The 22,240-nt window shown below is 41.2% G+C and overlaps 1 pseudogene; it reads right to left on the bottom strand.

Annotated features, from left to right (window-relative positions):
* Positions 1-20,751: 20,751 nt before the first annotated feature.
* Positions 20,752-21,885, bottom strand: LOC147445816 (putative CCR4-associated factor 1 homolog 7 pseudogene; annotated as a pseudogene).
* Between the last annotated feature and the right edge of the window lie 355 nt (positions 21,886-22,240).

Below are 22,240 nucleotides of genomic sequence, written 5' to 3'. Positions count from 1 at the left end.
TTGATTTCCTTCTTGGTGGAGTGTCAAGAGAGTCATCATTGGAGGTGGTTGGCTGTTGTGTCAAGATATTCTCCACCTTGGTAACATGGTGAGCTACGGTTGAGCTACGGTTGAGGGACGACGCGCAGCTCACAATCGCCTCCCCCCCTCTCTCCTACATATGGCCCCTGCGCGCTTCTTCTCTCCATGCATCATGACTCCACCATACCTTCAAAGTAACGTCTCAGCAAAAATTTTCAAGCTCATTTGAACTTCTGTCCAATTTTTACTTTGCGAGCATACATCCTTGTCCAAAAAGCTCCCTTCTCATGAACCCACATGGCAGCTCACATGCGACTTTTTTTATGGACGTGCACGGATCAACTCTATATTGTTAAAGAATTTATATTTTATTAGTTATTACAGCTGACAGGTGGAAGAGACTAGACCGAGCTAGGCCTATGTGATTGGAAATATATATATATTGTACATTTTATTATTCAAGTGCTCATTATGAGCTTTGGCCATTTATGATTGGCAGGCCAGTTTGTAATCATTTTGACCATTCAAGAAATCTATAAATGAAATACGTGCAAGAGGGAAATGGTCACTCTTGCACGGGGGGAGATTGCACTCAACGCCTGTGTCTATTCTTCTCCCTCTCCTCTCTTCTCTCTCGTCGTGCCGGTGTAGCACTCCACTCTAGGAGGTGCATCTGCACGTGCCCCCTCCCTCTCTCCTGCTCTCTGCTGCTACAAATGGAAGACGCGGTGTCCCTGCAAAATACGTAAAATAACACGTTACAGACAATAAAATGATAGATTTGCATACATGACACATCGCATAACCATAATCAAGATTTCCATGACAAAGAGAGACAGAGAGCGGGAGAGAGCGAGAGTGCACGTGCAGATGCACCTCCTAGAGTGGAGTGCTACATTGGCATGGTGAGAGAGAAGAGAGGAGAGAGAGAAGAATAGACACAGGTGCTGGGTGCAATTTCCGCACGTCCAAAAGTGACCATTTCCCTCTTGCACGTATTTCATTTATAGATTTCTTGAATGGTCAAAGTGATTACAAACTACCGGCCGGTCATAAATGGCCAAAGCTCATAAAGAGCACTTGAATAATAAAATGTACAATATATATATATTTCCATTTGCTTAGGCCTAGCTCGGTCTAGTCTTTTCCACCTATGAGCTGCAATAAATAATAAAATATCAATTCTATAACATACCTCTCCATTGGAAAGCAACTATCCTCAATTGCAAAGATAAAAATCTGCAAACAATACTTGTCAAAAACAATGATTAGAAATCTGTATCAAATAGTAAAAGAAAAATCCATAAAATTAGACAACATTGCTTATGCTTGTCGTCATCCACATACTACCTATTTTAGTGTCCCATACCACTAGAATAAGAAGTATATGTCATACCCTGATCAATGAGGATATCATTGGTCACACCCATCATTCAGTAATCAATTCTCATCAATCTCAAGTTCAACACTATCGCAATAGAAAATGATCATATATCCATTCCAAATCCAAATCCAAACATCTACCAACTTGTACCCATTTCAAATCCAAATCCAAATATCCTTCATTTAGTATACCCGAGGAACAAAATCATACCAGTTACAATGGTGGCCAACTGCAGCATGATTTTGTGATTGGTGTTGCCTAAATTGATGAATCTACACCAATAAGACGTGATTTGCACTAGAATGAGCATTTTACACACTACCTAAACCGGCAAATCTGTGTGCTTGTGACCAATGGACTAGACAAGACATAAAGGAGAAAATTATATTTTTTTTGTGATTGACACCATTATGCAGTATAACAAAGTACTTACAAGTTTGTTTTTTTTTTTGTTCAGTATCCCGGAGCACCTTAGCTCACATGATTAGCTACATAGCTTATTGACAAATCATCTCAATAAAAAGTTATTTCAATAAAGTAGAAGCCATGACCTTAGCAGTGTTTGAGTATTCAACTTAGAACACAATGAAGAGAAATGAAATATGAAAAGCGGAATGATGTATGTGATATACATACCATAAGGATATTTTGCGTCAAAATATGTACGTACCTGTGTGTGTGGCGAGCATGAGGCTCCAATCGTTAAGTTAAAAAAGAAATTAAGGCGGAACACAGATAAAAAGTTATCCCTTGCAAAAACGAAATGTGAGACAACTTAGCGAGAGTAAAAATTATGCAGTTCTAACTAAATAGCATAGATAGACTAAAGTCACAAACAAATAGAAAATGTAGGAACCCAAATCCGGTTTGATTGTATAGCTAAATTATATTGATTATTGAAAGACATTTACACTGATTAGCCTTGGAACGAGTAGAAAGGGAGAGAGTGAGAGGGCATGGGCAGATGCACCTCCTAGAGTGGAGTGCTACACCGGCACGGTGAGAGAGAAGAGATGAGAGGGAGAAGAATAGACACAGGCGCTGGGTGCAATCTCCCCCCATGCAAGAGTGACCATTTCCCTCTTGCACGTATTTCATTTATAGATTTCTTGACTGCTCAAAGTGATACAAACTGGCCGGCCGGTCATAAATGGCCAAAGCTCATAAAGAGCACTTGAATAATAAAATGTACAATATATATATATTTCCATTTGCATAGGCTAGCTCGATCTAGTCTTTTCCACGTGTCAGCTATGCAATAAATAATAAAATATCAATTCTATAACATATATAGTTCTCTATTTTATGACCCAACAAATCTCTCCAGCATTGCACAATCTGCTCCACTCCTCTCCTCATAGATACTGAAGGCTTTGTTGATCTTTTTCTTGCCAAAAGTCTATCAATCTCTTGAAATCTATTTTTGGAGAAGGGCACATAAAGGTCGCATCTGTGTACGTAAGCTTAAGGAGTGGATTTTGTAACTAGTTTGCAAAGATTGCCAATGTCTATGAGAGCATGAGCAAAAGGGAGCAAGCCATAATGCTCCTTTATACATTCTAGAGACTCTCACAGGGCATCATAGTGCAGTTGCAAGTATAGAAGGGAAAATGTATGCCAAATGTGGTGCGCTTGAGAAAGCATAGAAAGTGTTTCTTGTCCGGAATGTTGCCTCTTGGAACGCAACGATTGTGGGATGTGTGCAACATGAGCAGGGCTAGAAAGCTCTAGGCTGTTTTCAGCAAATGAAAATCGAAGTCATCTATCCAAATGCAATCGCCTACGCATGCATCTTGAAGGCATGTGGCTCTACGCAAGATGTTGATATGGGCATAAAAATTTAGGCTAATAGTGTTAATTAGGGGTTGTTGTTGAAAAAAGATGTTGTGCTTGGCAATTCCTTGGTCGATATGTATGCCAAATTTGGTTTGCTTGAGAAAGCACAAAAAATGCTTGAGGAGATTCTTGTTTGGAATGTTTCCTCTTAGAATGCACTGATTGCGAGATATGCACAACAAGAGCAAGGCCGGAAAGCTCTAGGATGTTTTAGTGGATGCAAAGAAAGTGTATATCTTCCTAGCTTTCGTATAGGCTGCATGCACGCATCATCTCTATATGGTTCTTTATTTACAAGTGCACACCAATGAATCCATCGGCATCTCCAAGATTGGACAATCTGCTCCACTCCACTCCTCATAGCAAGTGAAGGCTTTGTTCTTTTTCTTACCAAAAGTCTTTGAATCTCTTGAAATATATTTTTTTAAAAGGGCACATAAAGGTAAGGACATGGAAACATAGAGAGGCAAATACACATTGGGAGAATGCACTACAAGTATGGGCACCCAGAAGTGGATCTTGCAACCGGTTTGTAGAGATTACCTTTGTTTATGAGAGCACAAGGGAAAGGGAGCAAGCCATAATTCTCCTTTAGTGTGCTCTAGACATTCTAGAGAGTCTCCCTAGTCATCATAGTGCAGTTGCAAGTATAGAAGGGAAAATGTATGCCAAATGTGGTGCGCTTGAGAAAGCACAAAAAGTGTTGTTTGTCTAGAATGTCGCCTCTTGCAACGCACTGACTATGGGATGTGCACAATGAGAGAAGTTCTAAAAAGCTCTAGGCTATTTTTAGTAGATACAAAGCGAGGGTCTCTCCAGATGCAATCACCTACGCATGCATCTTGAAGGCATGTGGCTCTATGCAAGATGTAGATATGGGCACAAAACTTCACAATTAGTCAGAGGGTGTTGAAAAAAGATGTCGTGCTTGGAATTGTCTTGATCAATATACATGCCAAATGTGGTGCGCTTGAGAAAGCACAAAAATTTCTTGAGGAGCTTCCTGTCTAGAATGTCGCCTCTTGAAATGCACTAATTGCAGGACTATATTGTTAGTCGGATGCTGTTAAAAAAGATGTCATGCTTAGCATACATCCTCATTTTTAAATCTCGCTTCTCATGAATCCACGTGGAAGATCATGCCCAACTTTTTTTATGGACTGCGTGCCTCATCACTATATCACACGGGCATGGTCAATGGGATCAATGGTGGAGGAGGAAAAGGTGACATGCGTCAATTAGGACCGTCAGATCCGAGGTTGCTCCGAATTTACCAATTTTCCTGAATTTATAAATTTTCCCCGAATTTACTAATCGGCCCACATTTACAATATGACATACTCAAATTGCCTATTTTAACGTACGCATGAGGGTGTAGTGGTTAGTGCACATGGCTCGTGGTGGGGAGGTCGGGGGTTCGAGACATGGGGTGCGGATCGACCCGAATTTACCAAACACCCCGAATTTACCAAACGCGCATCCGACAACCCACATCACCTCAGTCGTTCATCCCATTTGAGCATGCCCATGCGAGATAGTGTGGAGGGACTGCATGCATGCATCAGCTCTATATAGTTCTCTTTTTTATGAATGCATGTTAGCAAATCCATTGGCATCTCGAGCATCGCACGATCTTCTCCCAACAAATCTCTCCAGAATCACACAATCCGCTCCACTCCTCTCCTCATAGCAACTGAAGGCTTTGTTCTCGTTCTTGCCAAAAGTCTTTGAATCTCTTGAAATTTGTTTTTGGATAAGTACATGTATAAATATGGCATTTGTGTACGTAAGCTTTGGAGAGCAGTATCTGTGGACAAGGAAACATAAAGAGGCAAAGACACATTGGGAGAATGCACTACAAATATGGGCACCCAAAACTAGAGCTTGCAACTGGTTTGATAGAAATTTCCTCTATCTATAAGAGCATGAGCAAAAGGGAGCAAGGCATAATGTTCCTTCAACATGCTCTAGACATTCTAGAGAGCCTCCCTGGGCATCGTAGTGTGGTTGCAGGTATAGAAGGGAAAATGTATGCCAAATGTGGTGCGCATGCGAAGCACAAAAAGTGCTTCCTGTCTGGAATTTTTCTTCTTGGAATGCTAGTGATTGCGATATGTGTGCAACAACAGCAGGGCCAGAAAGCTCTAGCCTATTTTTAGCACATGTGAAGCAAGGGCCTCTCCAGACACCCTACACATGCATCTTGAGGCATGTGGCTCTATGCAAGATGCTGCTATGGGCATAAAAATTCGGGCTGATATTGATATTTAGGGACTATTTTTGAAAAAAAGATGTTGTGCTTGGCATTGCCTTGGTTGATATGTATGCCAAATGTGGTGCGCTTGAGAAAGCATGAAAGATGGTGGAGGAGCTTCATGTCTAGAATGCATTGATTGCACGATTTGCACAATAAGAGTAGGCCCAAAAATCTCTAGGTTGTTTTTAGTGGATGCAAAACAAGTGTATGTCTCCAAATTCTATCACCTATAATTTTTTCTTGAAGGCATGTGGCTCTATGCAAGTGCTCAAGGAGCATTGTGTCCGCAGTGTGGACTCTTGGAATGCATTGATTGTAAGATTTTCCCAGGGCTAGAAAGCTCTAGTCTTTTTTTAGCAGATGAAAAGCGAGGGCCTCTCTCTAGGTTTTGTTTTTAAAAAGCAACATTGGCACAATAGGAGTAGGGCAAGAAAGCTCTAGGCTGTTTTTAGCTTCCTATCCACAGTGTGGCTCTTGGAATGCACTGATTGTTGGATTTGCCACAACAAAAATCTCTAGTATGTTTTTAGAAAATGCAATCACCTATGCATGCATCCTGAAGGCATGTGGCTCTACGCAAGATACTAACAGTTGGAATGCATTTTAGGAGAAGGATGGCATTCTTGTTGGTGCTTTGCTCGATATGTATGCCAAATGCAGTTCCCTCACAAAAGCACGAAAAGCTATTGAATGGAAGCTCCAGAATGCCGTCTCTTGGAGTGTGTTGATCTAGGGATATGTCCAACCTGACTATGGAAAGGAATCCCTAGGCTATTTTTACCAGCTATGAAGGGAAGGCCTTTCTCTAAAAATGCAATGACCATGCCATCATATGATCATCCTTTGGTTTGGTTATCTCTTTAAAAGCTTGCATCCTTAAACAAGACCTTCACATGGATGAGAATCCATGATGAGATTGCAAGATATACCAATTGGAGCAAGCAGGAAGCATGTCGGCAAGCTCACTCCCAAAGCTTTAGCCGACATCATCGTGTTGGTTAGGAGAATCAACAAATGAATGTCGAAACAGAATGTACGTAAAATACTTTGAATTCTCTACTCATTAATTAAGAACGCAGTGAAACGAACACATTAAAAATTGCATGTTGTCGTGAAAATGACATGTTTCATTGTATTATAAAAATTGGGGAGGACTATGCAAACTCCCCCATGCAAGGAGACTTGCATGTTTTCTTTTTTTTCCAAACATAGAAAAGGGGACAACGTCTAAAAGTGAACATATTTCAAACTATTTGTATAATCAATTTATATCAATTCTAACCTTTCTCATAGTTTTTTTGCGAAGTACACCAAATCAAAATTGGGGCATCACGATTGTAACATGTTAAGGAAGGTATCAATCAAAAAGCAAGGGAACATGTTTTGATGAAATTTATAAAGCTCTCTCTTTCTCTGTATCTCTCCCCATTTTCTTCTACAGGGATGTATTGTCTTATTCAATCTTCAAATGATACAACCACACTTACACAAATGACAATAATTCACACAATAATGTGAGATTGAATCAAAGAATCAATACAATCTAAAAGCTAAGGACAAATTTAGACATATCAAATTTGGGACATGTAGATCGTGTCGTTGTAAACACAGACCATGTCAACTTGAGGTATCAGGATTTGAGGATAACATATCACGAGCTCTCTCTCTCTCTCTCTCTCTCTCTCTCTCTCTCTCTCTCTCTCTCTCTCTCTCTCTCTCTCTCTCTCTCTCCCCCAAGCTTTTCTCTTCTAGAATCACTTCGATATTCAATACAAATGCGGCTAACGAAGCACTCTAGTTTAAAGTATTTATACACTTTATATAGCTCATTATAAAGGCGCACACACTTGAAAGACATCATTATTTGTATGCTTACAAGATATGTTTGCTGGTGCATGCTAACTAGCACAAAAAGCATGAAATGTTAACGTGCTTCCACCCATATACATTATTATCTCTCGTGCAACCACAATGGCTTGAATGCAAACTTGATCCTTAATCTGGTCAAAAAGAGTGAGAGTAATACAGGGGTTTTAGAGAGATGGTGGGGAAAGGGAAAATGACCAAGAGTGTAGCCTCACATGTGCACATTTCTTTGATCAAGAATGTCTATGCAAAGGGTTACCTAACAGGAGATCAGTTGCACTTGTTTTCGAAAGGGTACTTTGTGGCGCATTTCCTAGGGCCAAGGCATAAGCGACACTGCATATGCTAGGAAATGGAAAAAGATGATCATTTTGTGCTAATTATTGAGCTAATCCTTAGTCGATGCCCTAATTTGACCTCCTCCATAAGTGAAGTTATTGTTAACTATCGGCGGGCGAGTACTAACATATAGAGCTTGTAACAATCAACTCAAGCGCACACACACACACACACACACACACACAGAGTCCTAGCGAGTGAAGGTACGATACCAAATCATGATTATCTCTTCAGCCCACAAACCCGATGTTTTCTTGCAAGGCCTAGGAGGTGAAGGGTTCCTCACTTGTAGCACTTCAATTGTTGGTGTGAATCATGATATTGAGTCTGAGGTTGTCACATGGATTGATTCCACTATTATGCAATGGGGAAATTTCCCTCAATTGCATATCCTTGTGCTGCTTGGCACCATGCTCTATCTGCTTGTGTATGGTTTGAGCCTCGTCTAGTATGGCAAAAGATGTTGTTGTTGTAGGCCTTACCTCTCCATCAAGAATCTCCCCAATTTCTTGTTGTTGAATACTCAATCTAAGACTCCAAGCATTGCTCCAATCTTTCAAGTCGATGTTGTAACTTTGGGAAGTGGTGGGTTGTCGGTGATTGGGCTTCTGCCATTTCTTTGGTTGTATACATACTATTTTGGTTAGGTTGGATTCTGGGTGCTATGGAGAGTATGGAGAGCACATAACTTCCTCATGTTTCAAAAGATTCAAGTGGAGTATGTATCCTTCTTCAAAACTTCTCTTCAACAGTCTCTTTGAGTTGCCGGTGACTTGGATGAGGTCCCCTTTAGTCATTACGAGATCTACTTTGACTGTTTTTTATTTACTGCTTGTTATACTTTCTATGGGTTTTCCTCCTTTTGAGGTTTCCCCATTAATAATTCAATCTGACATTACTAAAAGAAAATGTGTGTGTGTGTGTGTGTGTGTGTGTGTGTGTGTGTGTGTGTGTGTGTGTGTGTGAGAGAGAGAGAGAGAGAGAGAGAGCACAATATACGTGGTTCACCCAATGTGGGCTACATCCACGGGAAAGCAGCCACTCAATGGCTTTGGTACTTCAAACAAGAAGTAGGTTACAAAGGGATTATACCCTTAATAGATCTCCCTCCTTGCTTCACTCTCACCACCTCACACCCACCTTGTTGCATCAACTTCACACTCCAAAATGTGTGTAGAAATGACCTCCTTTTATAGGCCGAAAGGGTTGCCCTCTCTCATGAGAGGCTACCGTATGTAGCCTTCCTTGTGTAGACAAGTCCAAATGGACTCTCCAATCCGCCCATGTGTGGTCGCCCTTGAGAAGACAAGTCTGCCTTTGAAATCGGCCATCAGCCATTGACTTCGGACCATCAGTCACCCGCCAACCGGCCAAACGATCTGCATTTTTCCGACCACATTCTAGCCGCCGTCCGATCATAATATTCCAGCAAAAAGGAATATTCCGACGAGTGATTTTCTTCACACACGATGGCTTCTCCTCATAACGGGGGCCTTACAAATGTGCATTTTTAATATAAAAAATTACAATGGGTAAATCAGGCTCCATACTTAACAATATCCCACTTGGAGACTGATCTCCACACCAAACCTATGACTGCTTTCCATCCTGGCTTCTTATCTTTAAATGTCGATTGAAGATGAGCAGAAGCTCAACTTCTCCTTGTTGACTACCTTTGTAAACATGTCTGCAAGATTTACACTTGTATACACCTTTCCTAGCTTTAGTTGTCCCTCTTCCAAAAGTGTGTGTATGAAGTGATATCTCACCTTAATGTGCTTTGTTATTGGATGAAAGGCTGAGTTCTTCGCAGATGGATAACACTTTTGCTATCACTGTACTATACAGGGATTTAATATTTACGTGATCACGTGAAATTTCTTGTGATCACAGTGTTTATTATCACATTTACATAATCACAATTAATGTGATCACAAAAAGGCCAATAAGTGGTGACATGGCAACCCACCAAAACCATGTCAGGGTTTGTGTTTTTCTCAAAGGGCCCATGAGGAAACTATAAGAATGTTAAACCAAGCCCACCAAGAAATGAAAAAACCCCAGTGGGAGTATTGAATTGGACAATTTCTATAGGTTAGAAGGAAGTCACATGAATATTTTACGTGATCATGTGCTTTGAAATGTAGCCACTCAATGTTATTAACGTAATCATGTATTTGTAATCACGTTAATGAAATCCCTCACTGTACAAGACACAATTGTCTTGTTTGAATCCAAGCTCTTCTAAGAATCTGTGAAGCCACATAATTTCTTTGCTTGCCTCCGTCATTGCTACATACTCTACTTCCGTGGTAGAAAGTGAAACCACTTTCTGCAGCTTTGAAGCCCAGCTTACTGCTGTGCCTCCAACCGTGAACACATAGCCAGTAGTGCTCCTTCGAGTATCTTTGTCACCTGCCATATCTGCATCAGCATACCCTTCTAGAAAAATATCAGTTCCTCCAAAATACAAAGCATTTGTTGTTGTCCCTTTTAGATACACAAGTATCCACTTCACAGCTTGCCAATGCTCTTTACCTAGTTTGTCCATGAACCTACTTACAACTCCCACTGCATGTGAAATGCCTCTGTCATTGCTACATACTCTGCTTCTGTGGTAGAAAGTGAGACCACTTTTTGCAGCTTTGAAGTTTAGCTTACTCTTGTGCCTCCAACCTTGAAGACATAGCCAGTAGTGCTCCTTCAAGTATCTTTGTCACCTACCATATCTGCATTAGCATACCCTTGAAGAAAAATATTAGTTCCTCCAAAATACAAAGCATTTGTTGTTGTCCCTTTCAAAATACGTAAGTATCCACTTCACAGCTTGCCACTGCTCTTTACCTAGTTTGTCCATGAACCTACTTACAACTCCCACTACATGTGAAATGCCTATCCTTGTCCAGACCATAGCATACATAAGAGAGCCTACCATTGCATCATATGAAACTTTAGACATATAGGCTATCTCCTCTTGTGTCTTTGGACACATGTCCTTGGTTAGCTTAGAGTGACCAACCAAAGGTGTAGAAACCGTTTTTGCATTTTGCATTGCAAACCTTTCTAGTACCTTCTTGATGTAATCCTCTTGAGATAGCTTTATTGTCTTCTTTGTCCTATCCCTTGATATCTTCATACCAAGTATCCTCTTTACAACACCTAAATCTTTCATTGAAAAAGATTTAAACAGCTCCTCTTTTAAGTCTTTGATGTCCTGCATGTTAGCACTTGCAATCAGCATGTCATCAACATACAAGATTAGGATGATGAACTTCCCATCTCCCAAATTCTTAGTACAGTGAAGATGCAATGAGCTGAGTTGCATCTTCTGAATCCATGATCTAGCATCCATCGATCGAACTTCAAGTACCATTGTCTTGATGCTTGCTTTAATCCATACAAGCTCTTCTTTAATCTACAAACCATTTTCTTCTTACCCCTTGAAGATCATTTTTACCAACAGGAGAAAATATTTCATTGAAGTCAATACCTTTCTTTTGATTAAACCCTTTTACCACAAGCCTAGACTTGTACCTTTTCTTCCCGCCTTCTTCTTCCTTCAGCTTGTACACCCATTTATTCTGAAGTTTCCACTTAGCTTTAGGAAACTCAACCAACTCCCATGTTTGGTTGCGATGTAATGAGTCCCTCTCCACTTGCATGCTCTTTATTCATTCTTCTTTGGATTCGTGCTGCATAGCTTCCTTGTATGATTTTGGCTCTCTAGAATCTGAGATCAAGAGATGATTGAAGGAAGGAATAAACCTTTTTGGAGGTCTTTTTGCTCTTGTAGATCTTCGGGGAATAGGTTGAGGCTCCTCATTTGGTTGACATTTTTGTACATTGTCACTGTTTTCACTCCTTGAGTCTTCACCGTCCTCAAGCTCCATGTACTCATCACCTGTTTCTTTTGTTTGTTTTCTTTCCAAGTAATCTTTGTACATATTTTGTTCATTGAAAATTACATCCCTACTTCTAAAGGTTTTGCCATCTTCAGGATTCCATAGGTGATACCCAAAGTCACCTTCTCCATAGCCAATGAAGAAACACTTTTTGGACTTTGCATCTAACTTTGATCTTAAGCTTCAACTCTATGTGCATGAAAGCCTCACACCCAAACACTTTGAGAAATGAATCATTCACCGGTTTATCTGTCTATGTCTTGTCTGGAACTCCCCCACCCAATCCCGTTGAGGGTGACTGGTTGATCAAATACACATACGTACTTATTTCTTCAGTCCAAAGCTTAAGCGGTAAGATTGCATGTAGCCGCATGCTTCGTGCTCGCACCATGATTGTTTTGTTTATCCTTTTAGAAATTCCATTTTGTTGAGGTCTCTTTGGGATTATCCTTTGCCTCTGAATGCCATTGCTAGCAAAAAATCTTTCAAAAGCTTGGTTGCAATATTTCCCTCCATTGTTGGATCTGAGGCATTTAACCTTGGTACCTACTTCATTCTCCACAAAGGCTTTCCACCTTTGAAATATGGAAAACACATTGGATTTGTTCTTCATGACATAAACCCATGTTTCTCTAGCTGCATCATCTATGAATGTTACATAGTACAATGAGCCACCAAGGAATGGTGTGCTTGCAGGACCCCAAACATCAAAATGAACCAATTCAAGTATTTTATTTTTTCTTTCATTTCTTGCTTTTAGGAATTTTACCATTTTTGTTTACCATAAACACAATCTTCATAGAACTCTAAGTCCACTTCTTTCAAACCTGGTAAAAGCTTCTTTGTTTGAAGGATTTGCATTCCTTTGGCATTCATATGCCCAAGCCGGTAGTGCCACATCGCACTGTCGACTTCTATAGTTGTTGCACAAGGTGAAGATTGCGAGCTGACATTACACAAGTAAAGTGTACCAACCTTTTCTTCTTTGGCAACCACCAAAGTTCCATTTGAGGTCTTCCACCATTTGTTTCCAAATGTAATGTTGTGACCTTCATCGTCTAATTGTAGAGATCAAATTCTTGCGAAGAGAAGGAACATTCCTAATATCTTTAAGCTTCCATTCATTTCCATTAGCAGTTTTGACACAAATTGTACCTTTGCCGACAATTTCACAAGCTTCATCGTCTCCCAGGTATACATACCCAAAATTATCTTTGGTGTAATCTTGGAAATGTTGCTTGTGTGGTATCTCATGGAATGAAGCCTCAGAATCTACTATCCAAGAATTAAACACATTGTCTAATGAGAGAATTTGAGCCTCTTGATCTACTTTCCCTGCCACATTGGCCTCCAATGTTGGCTTGTTGTCTTGAGACTTCGACTCCTCCTTCTTCTTCTTGGACCATCAATCCTTCTTGACGTGGCCCTTCTTGCTGCAGTTCCACCATTTAAGAACTGACTTTGTGCGTGACTTGCTCTGCGTTGAGCGATCACAACCCTTCTGGTTTTTGAACCTCCCTTTAGGCGTTCCTCTTGTTTCCACTGATAGTGCAGCACTTGATGATTTTCCTGTTCTTCTCCTTCGTATTTTCTCGCTTAGGAGAACATCCACAACATCATCAAACTTAAGAGTATTTGTGCCAGAGATAGAATTACTTGCAGCCATCACAAGGATGCCCCAACTATCTGGTAGAGACGATAGTATGAGGAGAGCTCGTACTTCGTCATCGAAATTGATTTTTTACCGATCGAAGTTAACTTATGTTGGTATTAAATTCATTTAGGTGTTGTGCAACTAAACCATTCTCTTCCATCTTCAGATTGAACAAGCTCCTCATGATGAGAAATACCTTATTGGATGCCGATGGTTTCTCGTAGAGGTCGTCAAGTGATTTCATCAAGTCCTCCGTGGTATTCATCTCCGAAACATTGAAGTCCACCATTGATGCCAACATTAGCCTGATTGTTCCTAATGCCGTTCGTTCAAGGGAAATCCATGCTTCATCTGCCATTGTTGCAGGCTTCTTTGCAAGACCGCCTAGTCGCAAATAAAGGTCCTTTTGGTAGAGATAGTTTTCAATCTGCATCTTCCAATGTTGGTAGTTTTTGCCATTGAACTTTTCGATCTTGAGCTTCCCTTACTCTGCCATTACTCCCACTCAATTCAAGGAATCCTTTCCTTGAGATACTTTAGCTACGAGCAAACCTTGCTCTGATACCAGTTGTTAGGAAATATGACGTAGCTAAGTAGATAATTGACTAGTTTACTTAATGAAGAGAGATAATTTTCACACATGAGATATTATAGAGTAGAGAGAGAGATAGAGAGCACACACAATATACCTACTTCACCTAATGTGGGATACATCCACGGAAAAGCAGCCACTCAATGGTTTTAGTACTTAAAACAAGAAGTAGGTTACAAAGGGATTATACTCTTAATAGAGCTCCCACCTTGCTTCGCTCTCACTACCTCACACCCACCTTGTTGCATCAACTTCACACTCCAAAATGTGTGTAGGAATGGCCTCCTTTTATAGGCCAAAAGGATTGCCCTCTCTCATGAGAGGCAGTCGTGTGAAGTCGTCCTTGTGTAGACAAGTCCAAATGGACTCTCCAATCGGCTCATGTGTGGCCGCCCTTAAGAAGACAAGCTTGCCTTTGAAATCGGTCACCGACCATTGAATTTGGCCACTAGCCATTGACTTCCGACCACTAGCCAACCGGCCAAATGATCGGCCGTTTTTCGACCACTTTCCGACCGTCGTCCGGTCATAATATTCCAACGAGTGATTTTCTTCACTCACGATGGCTTCTCCTCATAACGGGGGCCTTACAAATGTGTGTTTTTAATACAAAAATTTATAGGGGGTAAATCAGGCTCCATACTTATTGGCGGGGGGGGGGGGGGAAGAAATTCTTCTTACCACTAACATTCAAATGGTGAAATTGCTACCTCCATTTTTTTGGAGATAGGAGAGGACCAACTCTCCCTCCTTTCCTTGGAGAGGACGTGTGGTGGCCCGAAAAGGATTGTGAATATCATGTTGTTGCACTTGGTGTTTTACTAGGGTCGGTCTTGTTCAGGACATCTAATCGAGAGGCTCGGGCTCCAGATCAAAGGGGGTTTGCATGTGACAAATGGAGCTCTCCAAGTGGCACCTTTCGAGAGCATTGGGTTTCCTGGATGTTGGTGCATGGTGGCTACTTGATCCTGGTTGTCGGTGATGATGATCAGTTTGCACCCCAAAGTCTTCTAACGGGGCTTTGCTTGGTTGTGTCTAAGGTGGCGGACTATCCCCTTCCCTTGGGTTGTCTATTGTTTGTTGAGGACACTCTATGAGAGGTGGCAGGTCTTGCTAGGTGGTGGCATCCTTGGAAAACATATATAGGTTGTCTTTCTTTTTTATGTATGGTTCAAGCTCTGTATACAAGCCTAGTGACTCTTGAAATTGTGGTCTCATGGCATGTTGTATGCGTAAGAGGTGTAAAGTCCTAGGCTTTAATATGAGAATCTCACTTAATGTGAGCATTGCTATTAAAAAGAAAAGGCTTAAAAGAAACCTGTCAACGTCAACGGAAGTATCAGGATACTTGGAAGATGTAATGGCTCGGCATGTGCATGGAAAGAATCTGTAATTTATTGGTTATGATAATATGATCTACTCACCATTGTGGGTTTTTCCAAAAAAGGGAAAAAAAAAAGGCTTAAAAGAAACCTCAAAACTAATGTATCTCCTAGTCTTTGGCATATCTCACTCATGTGGGGCTTCAAAACATCAAAGATTAAAGAAAATCATTCCAGTGACAAAGGGAGTTAGGCATACATTTTACATCTTCTTTGATTTTTGTTAAAAAATACCCCCTTCATTTAGAAGGCTTACACGACATTTTTTTTAGTTTGTAAAATAATCCCTTCATTTAAGACCCTCGTATAATTATTTTTTCTCCCCTTTTTTTTGTTTTAGAATACCTATGTGAGTCTTTCAGAGTGCAAAAGTGCCATATGATGATGTAGTTTCGATGTATCACCTCCTGTCCAGACAGCTCTCGAGCCACTTACTACACAGGCTAGTACGAGTTTCGATCAGCCGCAGAGATCTCAAAGAGTCTCACATCCGTCAGAACGTTTTGTTCCAGGCGTGGATTTTGTTGTACTGACAGATAGTGGTGAGCCATTATGCTAGCCAATGATAAGGTTCAGTGGCAACATGCTATGAAGAGGGAGCTATCGAGTATTGCAAAGAAAAAAACATGGGAACTTGTTTCATGGCCAAAAGGTAGGAAAGCATTGCCTCGTAAATCGGTTTACAAGAAGAATATTGACAATTACAAAGCTCGTTTAGTGGCCAAAGGTTTCAAGCAAGAATATGGTGTCGATTTCCAGGAAATCTTTTGTCATAAAATCTAATATCTAACCAACCCAAATGATTTTCTCATATTAAATTGATCACTTAATGTGGGAGAATAAACGGGAACAAGTGTTAAGATATAGATATGTGCTTATAGATCTATCTCAACACGGGGCCAATAGTAAAGGGGCCCAAATGGGAGATGGTCTATCAAGAGCAAGGCTAACCAATGGAGCATAAGACCTTAGGTTTAGCTTCATTGAAGACCTCCAATAATGTGTGTAAAAGTCCTTTGACCTTAGGTAAGCTAGGGCTGAGCTTGAGGTGGGAACCCGGCCCAAGCTCGAGGTGCTTGACCTACTTGAGGTGCTTGTCGTGCTTGAGGTGTTTGTCCTGCTTGAGGTGCTTGATTAAGGTGCTTGAGGTGCTTGACTTACTCCATGCTTGAGGTGCTTGACTTGCCGCTTGATTAAGGTGCTTGAGGTGCCTTGACATGCTTGCCTGAGATGCTTGTGAGAATACCCTCTAGTCCAAGTGCCTTGTCATGCTTGATAACTAAGGTGCTTGAGCTCCTAAAGTCAAAAGCATCCCTACAAGAGGGGGGGCGAGCCCTTTTCCTAGGGATTAGAGAGAGAACACACATTCACACTCACAAGGGAAGCCCCAGCTTGAAGAGGCAGCAAGGACACATGTCAGGTCCCTACCCATGTTACCTTCATGTGTTGCTTGAAGCCTATTGGCTAGGCTTCAAAGGGGTCCAATGATAAATTACTTGAATTATCTAATTGTTTTTGCATTTATCAAGTCCTCTCTCTCAAAAGGGAAAGGGGGACACTTGTCCCAAGGCTACCCATGTTGCTTGTAATGGCTCCTGCTTGTGATTGGCTAGGCCTGGAGGGGTCCAATGAGCTTCAAGCATGAGCTACAAGGGGGGGTCGACCCAAGCAAGCTAGGGGGGTGCTTAGGGGGTATACTCACCCACACACACTCACAAACACTCTCATTGTGTACTATGCAAAGTGCAAGAACTCCCTCTCCTTCTCCAAGCAAGTAGAGGTTGAGAGCCTACACCAACACTCTTGGCTATGGAGTGCAAATCCATCCAAGAGCCATGCTTCAATGCTTGAGCTTGCCATCTAATTTCTTCTTCATTACTATGCTATTATGTATGCTAGCACAAGAGTTATGATAAGTGAGGAACTAACTCTTTCTCGTATGAAATGTTTCTTCTTCCTCTTCTCTACCCTCATTCCCTGCTAGCTCTCTCCACCTTCGAAGGTGTTTGAGGTCTTGGGACTGAGGCTTGGGATAGTTAAAGCTTTCTTCAAGTTTATGTTATGTTTGTGATGCATGAAGCCTTCCATCTTCATGGCATCACCTAGGTCACAAGGAACACAAAGACTGTATTGTAACAAGTCTCTCTTTATGGGAGAAATCATAATACAAATGCCTATTGGAGGGGGGACCGGATCCACATAAATCCGGCCCTCAACTGTTGTCACGTTCTCTAAATTCTCTCTCTTGCAAAAGTATTGTCTATGCCAAGTTAACTAATTGCTATGATTATGTTGCTATCTTCAATTATGTCAACCCGCTATGCTCACAAAATCATTTCTTGAAAGTACTCTCATTAAATTCCGCTACTCTCAAATTGAATAGGCAAATTCCATTACATATTTTCTCAAGTGATCAAGATGACCACACTGAGAATGTTGCTTGCTTTGGTTGCCACTAAAGATATGGAGCTTGATCAAATGGATGTTATTACAGCTTTCTTACATGGTGGTATCGAGGAAGAGATTTATATGCAGAAACCTGAAGGGTTTGTGCTAAAGGCCAAGGAACATTTGGTGTGTAAGCTTCTGAAAAGTCTCTATGGCTTGAAGCAATCATTCAGAGAATGGCATCAAAAGTTTGATGCATTTGTGTGTTCCCTAGGCTATAAGCGCAGTAATGAGGATCCATGTCTTTACGTGAAAAGACAACCCAATGGACAACTTATTGTACTTATCCTTTATGTACATGACATGCATATTGGTGGTCATTCCAAGAAGGACATTGCTGACTTGAAAACCAAGCTAAAAAGTCAATTTGACATGAAAGATTTGGTGAAGCCAATCACATTTTGGGTATGCGCATTACTCCTAACCATAAGAAGAGGTTTTTGTACCTTTTTCAAAAAGAGTATGTGCACAAGGTTCTTGATCATTTCAACATGCAAAAGGGGAAGGCTTTGAGTACTTCATTGCCTGCATATTTGAAACTTAGCAAGAACAAGTGTCCCAAATATGTTGAGGAAAAAGCTGCGATGGCTAAGGTTCCTTATGCTTCATCTTGTGGTAGCCTTATGTATGCCATGGTGGCTACAAGATCTGACATTGCACATGCAGTGGGAGTTGTCAGCAGATTTCTGTCTAACCCTAGTAAAAAGCATTGGATGCTGTCAAGTCGATTCTCACATACTTGAGTGGCACTGCAGATAGACAATTATGCTATGGTCATGGAGAGTCATCCATTCAGGGATTTGTAGACAGTGATTATGCAGGCTGTGTTGACAATCGTAAATCAACAACAGACTGGATTTACACATTTGATGATTCTGCGATTTCTTGGAGATCCATTCTTCAAAACTGTACATCCATTTCTACCATAGAGGCAGAGTATGTTGCTCTGAGTGAGGCATGCAAAGAAGCTATTTGGCTTGCTTGTGTAATGAAAGATCTTGGGTTGGAACAGTGTACACCAGTTCTTTATTGTGACAGTCAGAGTGCTATTGCCTTGGCTAACAATCCAGTGTTTCATTACAGAATGAAACACATTGATGTGTGTATTCATCTTCCTCTTCCGTTGCGGCTCCCGACTCCTACACTTGATCCCATTGATGTGCGTTATCACTTCAATCCTCATGAATGCCTGGAAAACAAGAGCCTTGATTTATCAAAGATTCCTATGTCAAAGAACACAGTGGATACACTCACTAAAAGTCTCTCCAGTCATTAGTTTCAGCACTGTCGTGAGCGATGGGTATTGGGTGAAGCGTGGTTCTCCTCCATTCTTATGGTCTCTCACATTGGCCATCAAGTGGGAGAATGTTAGGTTTAATGGCCATGTGACCGATCGCCCATCACTAACTGCTACTAACCCTAAGTGTACAGCTATACACTTGTGTGAGCCACTAACACAATACAATGTGTCTTGTGCCTAAGTGTATAAAATAGAGAAAAAAGAAACGGAATATATAAACCATGTTAAAGACCACCTTTGTATGTGACCTAAACCATAGTTGTGCTTCCACCCTTTGAGACAACAATTTTTAGTTCGCTAACATAAGATACACTCTCAATTGTGTACCTTCCTCTGTCCCCATGGCCCATTCTACGTTGTTAAATGAAATTAATAAGCGAGCGAAGATCGCAACGCAATTATGTACAAACATTTGTGAGACTTTGTTTGGTTAGTGAATGGGTTTATTCATTAAAGGACCTCATGTGATTATGATAGTATGAGGTAAAGGATGGGTAATATTGGTCTATGTCGGGCATATCAAACCAAGCAACTAATAGTTACCAAGGAGCCGATGTCATTGGATAAGACTTTCCTTACACAAACACAAATCGAGGCATAATTTACAAAGCTCAAAGTTGATAAGCTCACCATAGACCAACACTACCTCATTGTTACAGCATTTTGAGGAAATTCAAGATATTCTTCGTCATTGGCACCTTAGTGTGCATAATCAAAAGGTACTTTCTCTAGAAAAAGAAAAAAAATTATGTTGTCCTACACCTCTCACCAAATTTGGTTAACATCAATTCAATAGAGGGTCCTTGAATGAATAGATAAATACTTTTTTGAGCTACTCTCTTGACCATAACTACAGATGTTTTCCTATCTTACTTTGATGGATAATTCGAAATCAACACATCTTGCTAAAGGTGGTGGACATTGGACAATTATAAAAACCATCTCTGACTTAGTGTGCGACATGTCTAAAACTTATCCCCAACCACGTTCCTTGACATAATCATACTGCCCTTAAAATGACAGCATGCTCTCTTACATCTAGTCATGAACTCCTCAATCCAAAGCTTTTCCTCATCAGAATTGGTATCCTGGCTCAGAATGCTTGAACGGAGCACTTTGCACTCAATTCAAAGGAAGTTCAAAGAAGCTGACATGCAGTTATAAATCTTTTATTAGCTCAAAAAAAAAAAAAGATAGATTAGCTCTGCTGCCAAGGAACAAAAAGTTAAACTTTCTAGAGATCTTTACCAATTATCCTTGTTTTGAGATGTTAAATTTTTTTCTCTGATTGCCAATCAAAGATGCGCACTCCATGATGTGAGGCCCCATGAAGTGCATCAGCATATGGAGTTATAATTACGTCGTCGTGAGGAGTCACGAGCTCACACAATGTATCTCAAGTCCACATATAAGATGATACACAAAGATGTACAACCATAGTAATCCAAAAAGTCTGTAGAACTCAACTCAAAACAATTCTATGATGATATCACTTTGCCATCTGTGACAGGCAGTGGCACATTCCTTGTATGCACAACAGGATGTCATGTTTCCGTTGATATCACTTTGCCATATTCCCTGCATGTACAATAGGATGTCCTGTACCCTATATCATGTATAGAAACATAACAGCATGAAACAAACAAACAAGGTACCAATGTTTGCGGCAAAACAATTCACCCACATGTAACCTTTAACAATCATCATTAACACAAAGGCAAAATTACCAACACAAAAGAACCAACACAAATGCAAAAGTACTGCCCAGCATACCGAAACCACTTGCCATTAGAACCATCAAAAACGTACTTTTTCGCTATGAGGAGGTATCTCAAAATGGGCTAAAAGGTTAATGATGGTCTACCTATAGTCATTCAGAAGACTAGGGTCCTAACAAGACCAGGAGGCATTACAGCAGACCTTCCTCTACAATTTCCAGAATATTTGTCCTTGATAGTTTGATATGCTGAAGACGTGAGCAGGCTGTCTGAGCCCGCTTGATGGGCATTTCCCGAGATGCGCTTCACGCCCAGTATGTCGGAGAACTTTTGAAGCCCACATTTGAGATGAAAGCATGTAGTCTGCACAAGTCTAATGTCATAGACAGCACCGAAAAAATCTTGTACCTTTGCCTTGAACTCTGCATGCGTAACCGGCAGCAACTCCCCCGTCAAAAGCTTAAGCAGATAGGCAAAATCATAGTCCCCTTGGTAGCATATGTAGTGAATCTTCTTGTTGCGAACCAAATTGTACTTGACTAAGAGGCTACCAAATCTGCGCGAGTCAATGCCCTCCCGCCGATTTTTCTCAAAGTCAATGCCACTGGCTTTCAGCAGCTGGATGGATGTGTCCACATACAAGTCGGTGGTGATGTCGAAATCGCGGATGTTGAATTGCCAAACACAGTAAGCGCCATCAATCATGGGGAGCTCCCCGATGTCATTGGTGAGGGTGAGGCCGACCTGAATGAGCTTCATCTTGTCGACGTTGGCTCTGAGGGATTGGTAGATGCGTTCCTCTTCAGTGCTAGCGATGAGGTACACAGGGAAGGAGCCAGGGAACTCTGTATCGACGGAGATGTTGGGAAATTTACGCTTGAGTCTGTTGATGTGGACGAATTCCTTGCGCGCATCGCGATCCCAGACCTCGCGGATGCGGATGGTGGCGCCATCAGGGATAGACATGGCGGGGGCTGCAGAGAGGATTAGGGTTAGGGTTTTGTGATAGGATTAGGGTTTGCAGAGGAAGGTTGAAATCGGACGTGGATTTCTGCGCAAGGCAAGCATGGCAATCGAAAACGCCTTGCCTCTCTAGGGAGGGAAAAGCCCGCACGCGGTTATACAAACATAGAGAGACCGTCGGGGGAACTAAAGTAGGAGGCCAAGAAAAGCCTGCGCGCACACCTTGTGAAAAAGCTTGACTCCATCTTTTAAAACACGTTTCACACTCGGTTTGTGCTAAACGCGCCTCCTCTCAAATCTTTGTTGCATAGACAAATTTGGTTTGACTAGTCTTGGACTTCTTGCCGGGTTGCATGGTCAAGCCAAAAACTTACCTCAGACTCGCTCTTGGGCCCCATTGCTCTTTGTATCACAGGACACTCTCTCTGTGCATCCACAAGTGTCTGTCAATCACATATCTAGCCGCATTGCAATTGTTTGTGTCGCATATGTGTCAATTATGTATTAAATGGACTTGTGAACTGTTATAATTTGAACCTCAAGTCCATGAATAGCACAATCATAGCTCTTGCCACCCT

Source organism: Adiantum capillus-veneris, chromosome 12, assembly GCF_014529385.1.
Source record: "Adiantum capillus-veneris isolate H3 chromosome 12, ASM1452938v2, whole genome shotgun sequence".
Classification (NCBI taxonomy): Eukaryota; Viridiplantae; Streptophyta; class Polypodiopsida; order Polypodiales; family Pteridaceae; genus Adiantum; species Adiantum capillus-veneris.
This window is presented reverse-complemented; position numbering and strand designations above follow the sequence as displayed.